Source organism: Callospermophilus lateralis, chromosome 16, assembly GCF_048772815.1.
Source record: "Callospermophilus lateralis isolate mCalLat2 chromosome 16, mCalLat2.hap1, whole genome shotgun sequence".
Taxonomy (NCBI): Eukaryota; Metazoa; Chordata; class Mammalia; order Rodentia; family Sciuridae; genus Callospermophilus; species Callospermophilus lateralis.
Genome location: NC_135320.1, coordinates 10,785,204 through 10,795,961, shown reverse-complemented (window position 1 = coordinate 10,795,961; position 10,758 = coordinate 10,785,204). Strand labels below are relative to the sequence as shown.

The 10,758-nt window shown below is 41.5% G+C and overlaps 1 pseudogene; it reads right to left on the bottom strand.

Moving 5' to 3' along the window:
* Positions 1 to 3,758: 3,758 nt before the first annotated feature.
* LOC143382041 (forkhead box protein O1 pseudogene) lies at positions 3,759 to 6,523 on the bottom strand (annotated as a pseudogene).
* Between the last annotated feature and the right edge of the window lie 4,235 nt (positions 6,524 to 10,758).

The following is a 10,758-nucleotide window of genomic DNA, read 5'->3' as shown; positions in this document are numbered from 1 at the left end:
CCCCCGCTTGGGATGTAAGCAGTTTTGTTCTGCCATGTGATCCCCGCTATCTAGCCCCACTGCCAGCTAGCAGGCCTATCAGAGGTCCAAAGCCATGAGTCTGCCTGATCATAGACTAGAACCTCCAATACTGTGAGCCCAAATAAGCCTTTTCTCTTTCTAAATTAATCATCTCACAGGTTTTAAGTTTTAGTGATGGAAAGTTGACTAGCGTAATAGTTTCTATACAGACTCCGGAGTGTATGGTTTTTACCCAGCCCTTATTGATCTTTCATCTATATTTTCTTTCTCCCATATCAAAATTTTCAGTTTTCAATGGGACTGTTACAGACTGAAATGTGTTCCCTCAGAATTCCTATGTTGATGTCTTAACTCCTATATGGCTATCTTTGAAGATTGGGCCTTTGGGGAGGTAATTAAGTTTATATAAGGTCATAAGAAGATAGAGAGACAGGGGAGTTTTTTTCCCCCTCTCTTTTGCAGTCTACATAGAGGAAAGGCCGTGTGAGAACACATGTACAAGCCAAGAAGAGAGAGCTCACCAGAAACCAACTGTGATGACACCTTTATCATGGACTTCTAGCCTCAGAAATGTGAGAAAATAAATTTCTGTTGTTTATGCCACAGAGTTGGTGATATTCTGTTATGGCAGTTGTAACAGACTAATATATTACCTTAATTACTTATATACTTTAGCCTTTAACACACACACACACACACACACACACACACACACCATTGCCACCATTCACAATATGACTCCTGTATGACTCCATTTAATTTTTTTTTTCTAATGAAGAGCTTATTCTGAATAATTAAGTAAAGAAAGACACCAAACCATTTAAAGATAATTTATGTACATTTATGGCTTTATACAATTATAGCAAAGATTGTTCTTGTGTCTGTAAGTACATCAGCATCATCAGGCACTTCTCAGAGGGTATCAGAACAGGGACATGGAATCTGCACTGTTACTAAACTCATGTGGAAATGCGGGAGGGTGTGACTATCCTGACGGGACTTACATGGCCACCCTGGCCACAGTGCCAGGCTGGGCCCCACCTTAAGAAGGGGCCAATTTTAATGCCAAGCTATTTGTTTGCATAAACCACACTGTACTTTTAACTGAATGATTACTCCCAAACTAAAACCACTAGAGAAACTTCTAATTTTAAAATCAGTTTTAAATTAGGAACTCTTAAGAACTAGAAGAATTTCAAGTTTGGGGTGGGAGCCTGAGGGAATATTGGTAACATATACTGAGCAGCTGAACAAGTCCAAATTGTACACCTTTGGAGAACTATTTCCATTTTAAGTATCCTTATCCTTTTCTTGGCATGTTCCACTGATTTACTGCTAACTGAGATACAATTTGCTAATTAACCTAGACTTTGTCAGTTTGTCAAAGCAGAACTTTCCAAGTAATGCATCTATTACCTAAATATAGTCCATACATCTATATTACGGAAACAATACATCTTTATATTTAAAATATCTGAATAGCTCTATAATACAATATGCTTTTAATAACAGTACAAACCAGAGGAAATAAATCAAACAAGGCTGCATAGGTGATATCATTTGCACATTTCACAAAGCAATCATGTACAATAATATACTAATTATTCCAGAAAGTCAGTATTCTTACAGAAAAAGAACTCCCGGAGGCCACATGATGTTTACTTTCCAAATAGAAAAGATGCTTTTCCCTGGACTTTTGGTACACAGAGAGGTGTCCAGGATTTATATTTAGGCTTTAACACCAAGAAAAATGGGGCATGGGTTATAGAGTGAGCAGGACAAACTCAGGAGGAAGAAATACCTTCCAAAAGTCATTCTACGAAGTAGTAAGAGTTTACAGTGATTTCAGCTGTAGATGCCTCTGCAATGAATGAACAGGAACGCGGAGGCTCCCTCTGTAATGGTGAAGCGATGGTATGTGAGGGAAGGAAAATGAGAAGACACAGGAACTGAAATGAGCACCCAAGTTCTTCGACACCAACAAGTTCTATTATGTATGCAGGAGGCTCTGCTTGGGGGAACTAAGCTTTCTAAAACAAGCCATGTTTTGGAGTGCCCAAACAGAAAATGGTCAGAGGGGTGGCTGCTTAGAGTGTTTGGAACAGTAAAAATCACAGTGGGAAGCTTACAACAGGGCCGGCCTACTGCTGGAAATCGATCATGAACACATGTGTTCTTGTTAAATGTGCAGGAAAAATGAAGCCAATGAAGATGCAATTAACATACTAGGAAAAAAGCAAGGGTGGTTTAGGTTGTGTGCACAGAAACCAGAGCCTTCTCAAGAAAGCAAAAGGAAAACTGTGTGCACCTGTCCCTTTCTGGGATGATTTCAGACTTTCCACATGATTTACATGATTTGAAACAGACTGAATGGGAGGCGAAGCCAATTAACCTAGTCTATCAGATTCAGGTAACTGGAAAGTATTAAAACGTAATGCTCACAGTTATAGTTTAGGTTGCTAAAGGCTGAAGAAATTGTCAAATTGTTTACTTAAACTAAAGCTTTTAAAATAAATTCAAATATACAGCTTACAGATGGTTTTCCAATTAATTGCCCCAATTTTTAAACAAGTTCTATTCCATCTGGTTGTCATTTAAAGCATTCTAAAAAATCACTTAAGTCCCACTTTTAAAACTTCTTCCCTTCAACTTTGCAGGACAGAAGGGAAAGGGACAGAGTGAAGACTGACATGATTCCTCAAGACACAGCTACAAAATCAACCATCAGGACCGAAATCAGAGCAGTTGTAAGGAACACTTTTACTGAAGCACAACTCAAAAAGGTTAAGCTAAAAGAACCCCCAAATTTGACAAAAGAGCATTATTTTAAATGCAGGTGCCCCTTCTGATTTCCAAACATTATGAGGCCTCCCCGGAGTAACTGCAACGATGCCACACACAGGCATCTATCAGAAGACTGGACACTATGCGGCACACATAGTTCACAGGGCAAGATAAGGTGAAATTTCTTAAAAATACATACATAAAAACATATTAAGTTCTTCTAAATACAAAACACAAAGTAAGTGTCCATAACTATACATCACTTTCCTGCCCAAACAGGGCCAGAAACGTTGAGTATGCAGGTACTAATTACAATGATTTAAGATTAGTCAGAAACATCACCAAGTAGCATCCCAAGTGTACAAACCAGTTAAGCACGTATAAAATTAGTACTAATCCAGTTAGAAATACAAAATGAAAATCATGAGTGCTGCCCCAAATACCTGTGATTCCACAAATTTACAAGCAGACAATGTAACAAAGTAGACTCTAGTTTTAAGAAAACATTACAGTTCAATATCTATTCCAAAAATGATCTCAAGTTGCAACAATAACATCAAAAATCATTTATCTGGAAATTAGAACCATTTTAAGTGTTTGTACAAATTCGCAAATAACAAAATAAACAACAACAACAAAAAAAAAATAGAAAAGACCTGTACAAGGCTGGCATTTAATCTATTTTCCCCCCAAAGTTTGATAAGTCCATTAATTCAGCAGATTGATAACAGGCTACTTGGTTCTCATGTGAATCCTGTGGCATGTGAACAGGTCCAAAGCTGTTTAATGGAGGTGCAGAATGAAGATCTTAGTTCTTTGTGATCACTTCAGCAGAACACAGGTGGTACAAACAAAAGTTCAACTTATCAAGACATGAGACCATCACAGTATTACAAAAAGAGTATAAACTTTCCTTGGACCAAATGGATATTCCAAAAAACAAAAACAAAACAACAACAAACCAAAAACACACAGATACAATACTGTATCTACTGCTTATATACAAAACTTGAAAGCACACCAGGATCTGAAAGTCTTTTCTGCAATTATATGGTGTAGTGAGTTTGGCACTTCATTGTAATGAAATTTCCAATGGCATAGTCCTTATCTACAGCAGCACATAACCTGCAAACACTGGGCAAACATTCTGTACAGGAAAAGTGTCTTTGCTGCCAAGTCTGACGAAAGGAAAAAAGGATTTTTTTTTTTTTTTTTTTTGTGTGTGTGTGTGTGTGTGTGTTAAATCAAGAAAACTAAAGGAGGGGTGAAGGACATCTTTGGACTGCTTCTCTCAGTTCCTGCTGTCAGACAATCTGAAGTACGTTCATAAGTGTAGCCTGCTCACTAACTCAGCCTGACACCCAACTGTGTGTCGTCGTCTTGACACCATGCGGGAAGCTTTGGTTGGGCAACACATTGTCAAAGTTAAAATCCAAGGTATCTCCATCCATGAGGTCGTTCCGAATTATGGATTCCATATCACAGTCCAAGCGCTCAATAAACATGCCGTCCAAGTCACTGGGGAGCTTCTCCTGGTGGAGAACGCCCATCCTGCCATAGTCATTGCAGCTGCTCACTGAGGAGTAGCCACCCAGGGCACTCATCTGCATGTGGTGGGGCAGAGGCACTTGTAAAGGTGTCTTCACTGGGGTTAGGCGGTTCATACCCGAGGTGTGAGGCATGGTGTTCACCGTGTGGGGCAGGGCACCCCATTAACTGCAGATGTTTGCTGGGCATGTCCAGGGAGGGTATGGGAGCTGGGATTCATCATTTTATTATGAGATGCCTGATTGCCATAGGCTGGCATGACTGAATTAGGACCCAACATCACATTCTGGCCCAGAACCCGGCTGTTGGGTTGGGCCACCCCAGGATCAACTGATGACATAATGTCATTATGGGGAGGAGAATCAGAAGTAAGTAACTCCTTCAAGAGTCCCTGTGCACAGTTAAACTGATTCAATCCTCCATAGCTTGATTTGTTGTCCTGCAGTGTTTGCATAGGCATCTGGGACAAAGGGCTCATGCTGGACTGGCCATATGTATATTTTTGGTAGTTTGGACTGGGTGAGTTCAGACTGGTGCTTGGTGGTGCAAACGAGTAGCATGGTGTCTGCTGCATCATGCTGCCAGGTGATGACTGGGTTGAAACAGTTAATGACGTTGGGGATGACAGAAGGTTGAGATTATCCAAAAGGTTTTCCATGTTTTCAGGATTGCTTATCTCAGACAGACTGGGCAGAGTAGAAGCCATCTTTGAGGCAGATGGTGGGTACACCAGAGAATGCACATCCCCATCTCCCAGATCATCTTGTTCCGTCATAATGGGAGAAAGTCTCCCACTAATAGTACTAGCATTAGAGCTAGTTCGAGGGCGAAAGGTACTCCAGTTATCGAAGTCATCATTGCTGTGGGAGCCAGGGCTCGCAGGCCACTTGGAAAACTGAGAACCAGGGCTGTCGCCAGCACCCTCCTGGCCAGACTGAAGGGATGCTTTTTTCTTGGCGGCTCGGCCTCGGCTCTTAGCAAATTTACTGTTGTTGTCCATGGATGCAGCTCTTCTCCTGGGGGATTTTCCACTCTTGCCTCCCTCTGGATTGAGCATCCACCAAGAACTTTTTCCAGTTCCTTCATTCTGCACACGTATGAACTTGCTGTGTAGAGACAGATTATGACGAATTGAATTCTTCCAGCCAGCGGAACTGTTGCTGTCACCCTTATCTTTGAAGTAGGGCACGCTCTTGACCATCCACTCGTAGATCTGCGACAGTGTAAGCCTCTTCTCAGCCGAGCTCTCGATGGCCTTGGTGATAAGGTCGGCGTAGGACAGGTTGCCCCACGCGTTGCGGCGGGACGAGCTGCTCTTGCTAGGCTGCCCCGCGAGCGGCCCCGCGGCGGGGGGAACCGGAGGGTGCTGCGACAGCGGCCCGGGCGGCGGAGGCTGCGGCGGCGCCGGATGCAGGCAGCCCGCCTCGGGGCCCTGGAAGTCCCCGCACAACCCCCCGGTGGCGGCAGCTGCGGCCGCCGCCACGGAGCCGGGCGCCTGCGGGAAGTCCTCGCTCTCTTCCAGCAAGCTCAGGTTGCTCATGAAGTCGGCGCTGACAGCGGCCGCCGAAGCTGGGGGCAGGCCCGCTGAGGCGTCGGGGTTCGCAGCTGCGCCGCCCGACGGCGCCGGACTGGAGGTGGCCGAGTTGGACTGGCTAAACTCCGACCTGGGCAGCGGCCAGGTGCACGAGCGCGGCCGGGGCAGCGGCTCGAAGTCCGGGTCGATCTCCACCACCTGGGGCGCTTCGGCCATGGTGACCCCCCGCCCCTCCCCCAGCCGCGGGAGAGCCTAGAACCGGGAGAGCGCAGCACCAGGGTGCGGAGGGGAGGGGGCGCCAAGAGCTGGTCTGAGATTTGGGGGACCGAGGTCGGCGCCGCCAGCGGACGGAAACCGTGAGGAAAGCGCGGCGGAGTAGGAGAGCGAGCCCAGAACTTAACTTCGCGGGTCCATCAACATCCAGGCTCCTCCGGGTTCGCTGCGCGGACGGGACGGCGGGCCGGAGCCGCCGGGCCAGGCAGCGCCAGCACTGCGCTCCTGCTGACAGGGCCGCGGACACAAGGACAGACGGACGGACACCGCGAATCGCGAGCCGCTCGCTTTCCCCGGCGGCGCGACCGCGGCGGTGCTGCCTGTTGAATGTGGCGGCGGCGGCTGCAGCAACTACGCGGCCGCCCGACTTACGGGATCTCACTCCATTTAATTTTTAAAAAATAGATAGAAAATAGATTAAAATGATTTACTTTTGCAATTTTTTTTTTTTTGTCTTTAGCATATATACCACCAGAGATACACAGTCATTACCTTGTTGGAAAGTCACTTTTACTAATCTCTTTCCATGTGGTTAACCTACCATTTAGATACAAGTTAGGATTATTTCCTTTTAGCTTCTACTCTTAGGGATTGCTTTTTAAAATTTTAAATTGGTTTCATAATTATGTAAAATATTACATGATTCTAAAGTCAAGTCTACAAGACATGCTTTTCTCATCAAATGGCTGAATTAGCATCCCTATATCCAACTACAACTCTGTTTTCCCAGAAGGCTAAGAATATATTTAGGTGGCTTTATAACAACCTCTGTCACAGTGATCATTTGTGTTCTCTCTCTGCTTAGTTTTAATTTTTCTTTTGGGTTTAATAATTTATCATAATTTGTCCAATTTTAGTTTTTTTTTTATCTTGCGGAAGACTTAGTGTATTTATCACATACAAGGATTTACATTTTTATCATATCTGAATAATTCTCAATAACTTTCTCTTCAAATATTTTTTTGGTTCCTTTTAGTCATACATAACAATAGAATTAATTTTGACGTAATTATAAAAACATGGAATATACTTTTCGTAATTAAGTCCCCAGTACTTCCTCTTCCCCTCCTTTCCTCCCATCCCGGTTCTCTTCCCTCTATTTTTTTTTGCTATTTACTTATAGTTATTTTTTTTTTTTAATTAGTGTCTTGTGGTTGTACGTGATAGTGACACACTGTGGTATATTCATATATGTACACAGGAAAATTTGGTCAAATTCATTCCACTGTCTTTCCCTGTCCCATTCCTCCTCCCTTCCCTTTATTCCCCCCCCCCTCCTCTACTCCACTGATCTTTCTTCTATTTTTTTTTTTTATCACCCACACCTATTTTGAACTAGCTTCCGCATATCAGAGATAACATTTGACCTTTGACTTGGGGACTGGCTTATTTCACTTAGTATGGTAGTCTCCAGCTTAATACATTTACCAGCAAATGCCATAAAGTCATTCTTCTTTATTGTGTTTGAATACTCCATTGTGTATATATATGCCATATTTTCTCTTTTTTTTTTTTAGAGCTGAGAATCAAATCTAGATTTATTTAATTATTTTTTATTGATTTTTTTTAAAAAAATAAATGACAGTGGAATTCTTATCACACATATACAGCACAATTTTTCATATCTCTGGTTGTATATAAAGTATGTTGACACCAATTCATGTCTTCATACATGTACTTTGGATAATGATATTCATCACATTCCACCATCCTTGCTAATCCCTTGCCCCCTGCCTTCTCCTCCCACCTCTCTGCCCTATCTGGAATTCATCTATTTCTCCCATGCTCCCCCTCCCTACCCCACTGTGAGTCAGCCTCCTTGTATCAGAGAAAACATTAGGCATTTGTTTTTTTGGGATTGGCTAACTTCACTTAGCATTATCTTCTCCAACGCCATCCAATTACCTGCAAATGCCTTGATTTTATTCTTTTTTAATGCTGAGTAAAATTCCATTGTGTATAAATGCCACATTTTTTTTTTATCCATTCATCCATTGAAGGGCATCTAGGTTGGCTCCACAGTTTAGCTATTGTGAATTGTGCTGCTATAAACATTGATGTGGCTGTGTCCCTGTAGTATGCTGTTTTTAGGTCTTTTGGGTATAAACCAAGGAGAGGGATAGCTGAGCCATTCATCTGTTGAAGGGACCTAGGTTGGTTCCATAGCTTGGCAATTGTGAAATGTGATGCTATAAACATTGATGTGACTGCCTCACTGTAATATACTAATTTTAAATCTTTTGGACATGTACTGAGGAGTGGGATAACTGGGTCAAATGGTGGTTCCATTCCTAGTTTTTGGTCTCCTCAAATATTTCTTCTCTCTCATTTCCTTTAATCTTTCCTTTTGGAACTACAACTAATTGCTCTCCCTTAGTCTATCTTTCCCGACTCTTAACTTGGTTTTTTATATTTACTATCCCTTTATCACTTTGTGTTACACTCTGATTAATTTCCTTAGATTTATCTTCTGGTAAAATAATTGGTTCTTCAATTGTGTTTATATCTGATACTTAATTTTTCCTTTGAATTTTTAATTCAAATTGCTAGATTTTTCTTTTATGAAAGATTTTTTTAAAGTCTATCTCCTCTTTTCACTTTATTTTAAAATTACATATTTTATAGTCTCTTCAGATTATGCTAGTGTCTAAAATTTGCAAAGCTGCTTATCTACTACTAGTTGAGCCTATTGATTTTCCTAAATAATGGTTGATTTTGTAGCATGAAAATTTATTGTAAGCTGATCTTCAACGGGGATATTTTCCCATCTTAAGACTTCCTTTGTTCTCTGTCAATGATTGGCACAATTATTTTTTTGTAAAGGGTCATGTAAGTAAATATTTTAGGTTTTATAGAACACACACAGACACACACACACACACACACACACACATACACAATTTCTGTGTTTTCTCCTCCTCCACTTCTTCCTTTCACTAAAACAAAACAAAACAAAAAAGAAAGACAGGAAAGCAAAAAAACTTTAAAAATGTAAAAACTACTCCTAAAATCCAAGTCATACAAAAACAGGCCACCGGCAGTGCTTGGTCTATGGAGTTAGCCCGCTGACCCCAGCTCTGGATGTTGGAATGTGCCCTTCCATCTGCTGAGTGTCAGAGATTTTTCTGACCTGAAACCAGTTTTACAGCAATTTCTTGACTTGGGGATGTACTGGGTAGAGTACATTTGGGCTCCACACTCAAAGTGTGGACTCAAGTTTTCTAAAGGAAGAGTTTTTCCTTTGACCAGAGTTCTCAGCAGATTCAAATTTTCTTACCACTCTCCTGGGTCAGTCTTGCACCTCGTTCCTGGGGGCACCCTTCAAGGTCCAGATTTCATGAGTCATCTTTCTCATAGCCTCCCATGTTATACAGGCCCCAACTATATATCTATCTTATCTCCTAATGGACAAAAAAATGACCAATTTTTGGCCAGTAGAGCCAATGTCTAGATCTGATATCCTCATCCCATGGCCCTAGTTACCAGTATAGAAGCTTCTAATTCTGGCTTTAAGTTCTTGCATTGTTTATCTATTATTGTTTTTATTTATTTTGGGGGAAGATGAGCTATTGTTTTCATTGTAGGTATTATATATCTTCTACCTTTTCCTTGTTGAAAAGTTAGCGTATTCTTCCAAGCTTCCAGAGTAATTCTTAATCAGAAAACATGTTGGGGGCTGGGGATGTGGCTCAAGCGGTAACGCGCTCCCCTGGTGTGCGTGCAGCCCGGTTGGATCCTCAGCACCACATACAAACAAAGATGTTGTGTCCGCGGAGAACTAAAAAATAAATATTAAAAAATTCTCTCTCTCTCTCTCTCTCCCACTCTCTCTTTAAAAAAAAAAAGAAAGAAATGTTGATTATGATTATTATTATGATTTGCAATTTTGTGTAATGAACCTGGATCTTTGTGTATGTTAGGCAAACACACTACCAGTGAGAAGAACCTCCAGTCCAAAGGTGTGAAATCATTTTGGTTTTTGTTTTGGGGTACTGGGGATTTAACCCAGGAGTTTGTTCATGCTAGGCTCAACCCCTGAGCCATATTCCCAGCCTTATTTTTTTTTCCAGAGAGAGAGAGAGAGAGAGAGAGAGAGAGAGAGAGAGAAATTTTTTTTTAATATTTACTTTTTAGTTTTCGATGGATACAACATCTTTATTTTATTTTTATGTGATGCTGAGGATCGAACCCAGCGCCCCGCGCTACCGCTTGAGCCACATCCCCAGCCCAATTCCTAGCCTTTTTGAGACAAGGTAAGTCATCCACGCTGACTTGCCGTCTTCCTGCCTCAGCCTCCAAATCCTAGGGAGAACCATTGCACCTGTTAAAGAGTTGACTCTTATCAAAAGACTTCATTCATCTATTGTGATTACAAAGTAGGTACCACCCAACGGGGAAAAAATGATACATTGCATTATATCAATATTTTTTCAAATCCTTTTATTTTAGCATATCTAGAATGAAAATTTCTTGATTGTGAAGCAAGAGTCATTTATTCTAAAAAATTTTTTAAAAACTTGTTATTTTTAGTTATACATGACCATAGAAGGTATTTTTTTTATTTGTTCCAAGTAGTTATACATGACAGTAGAATGCAT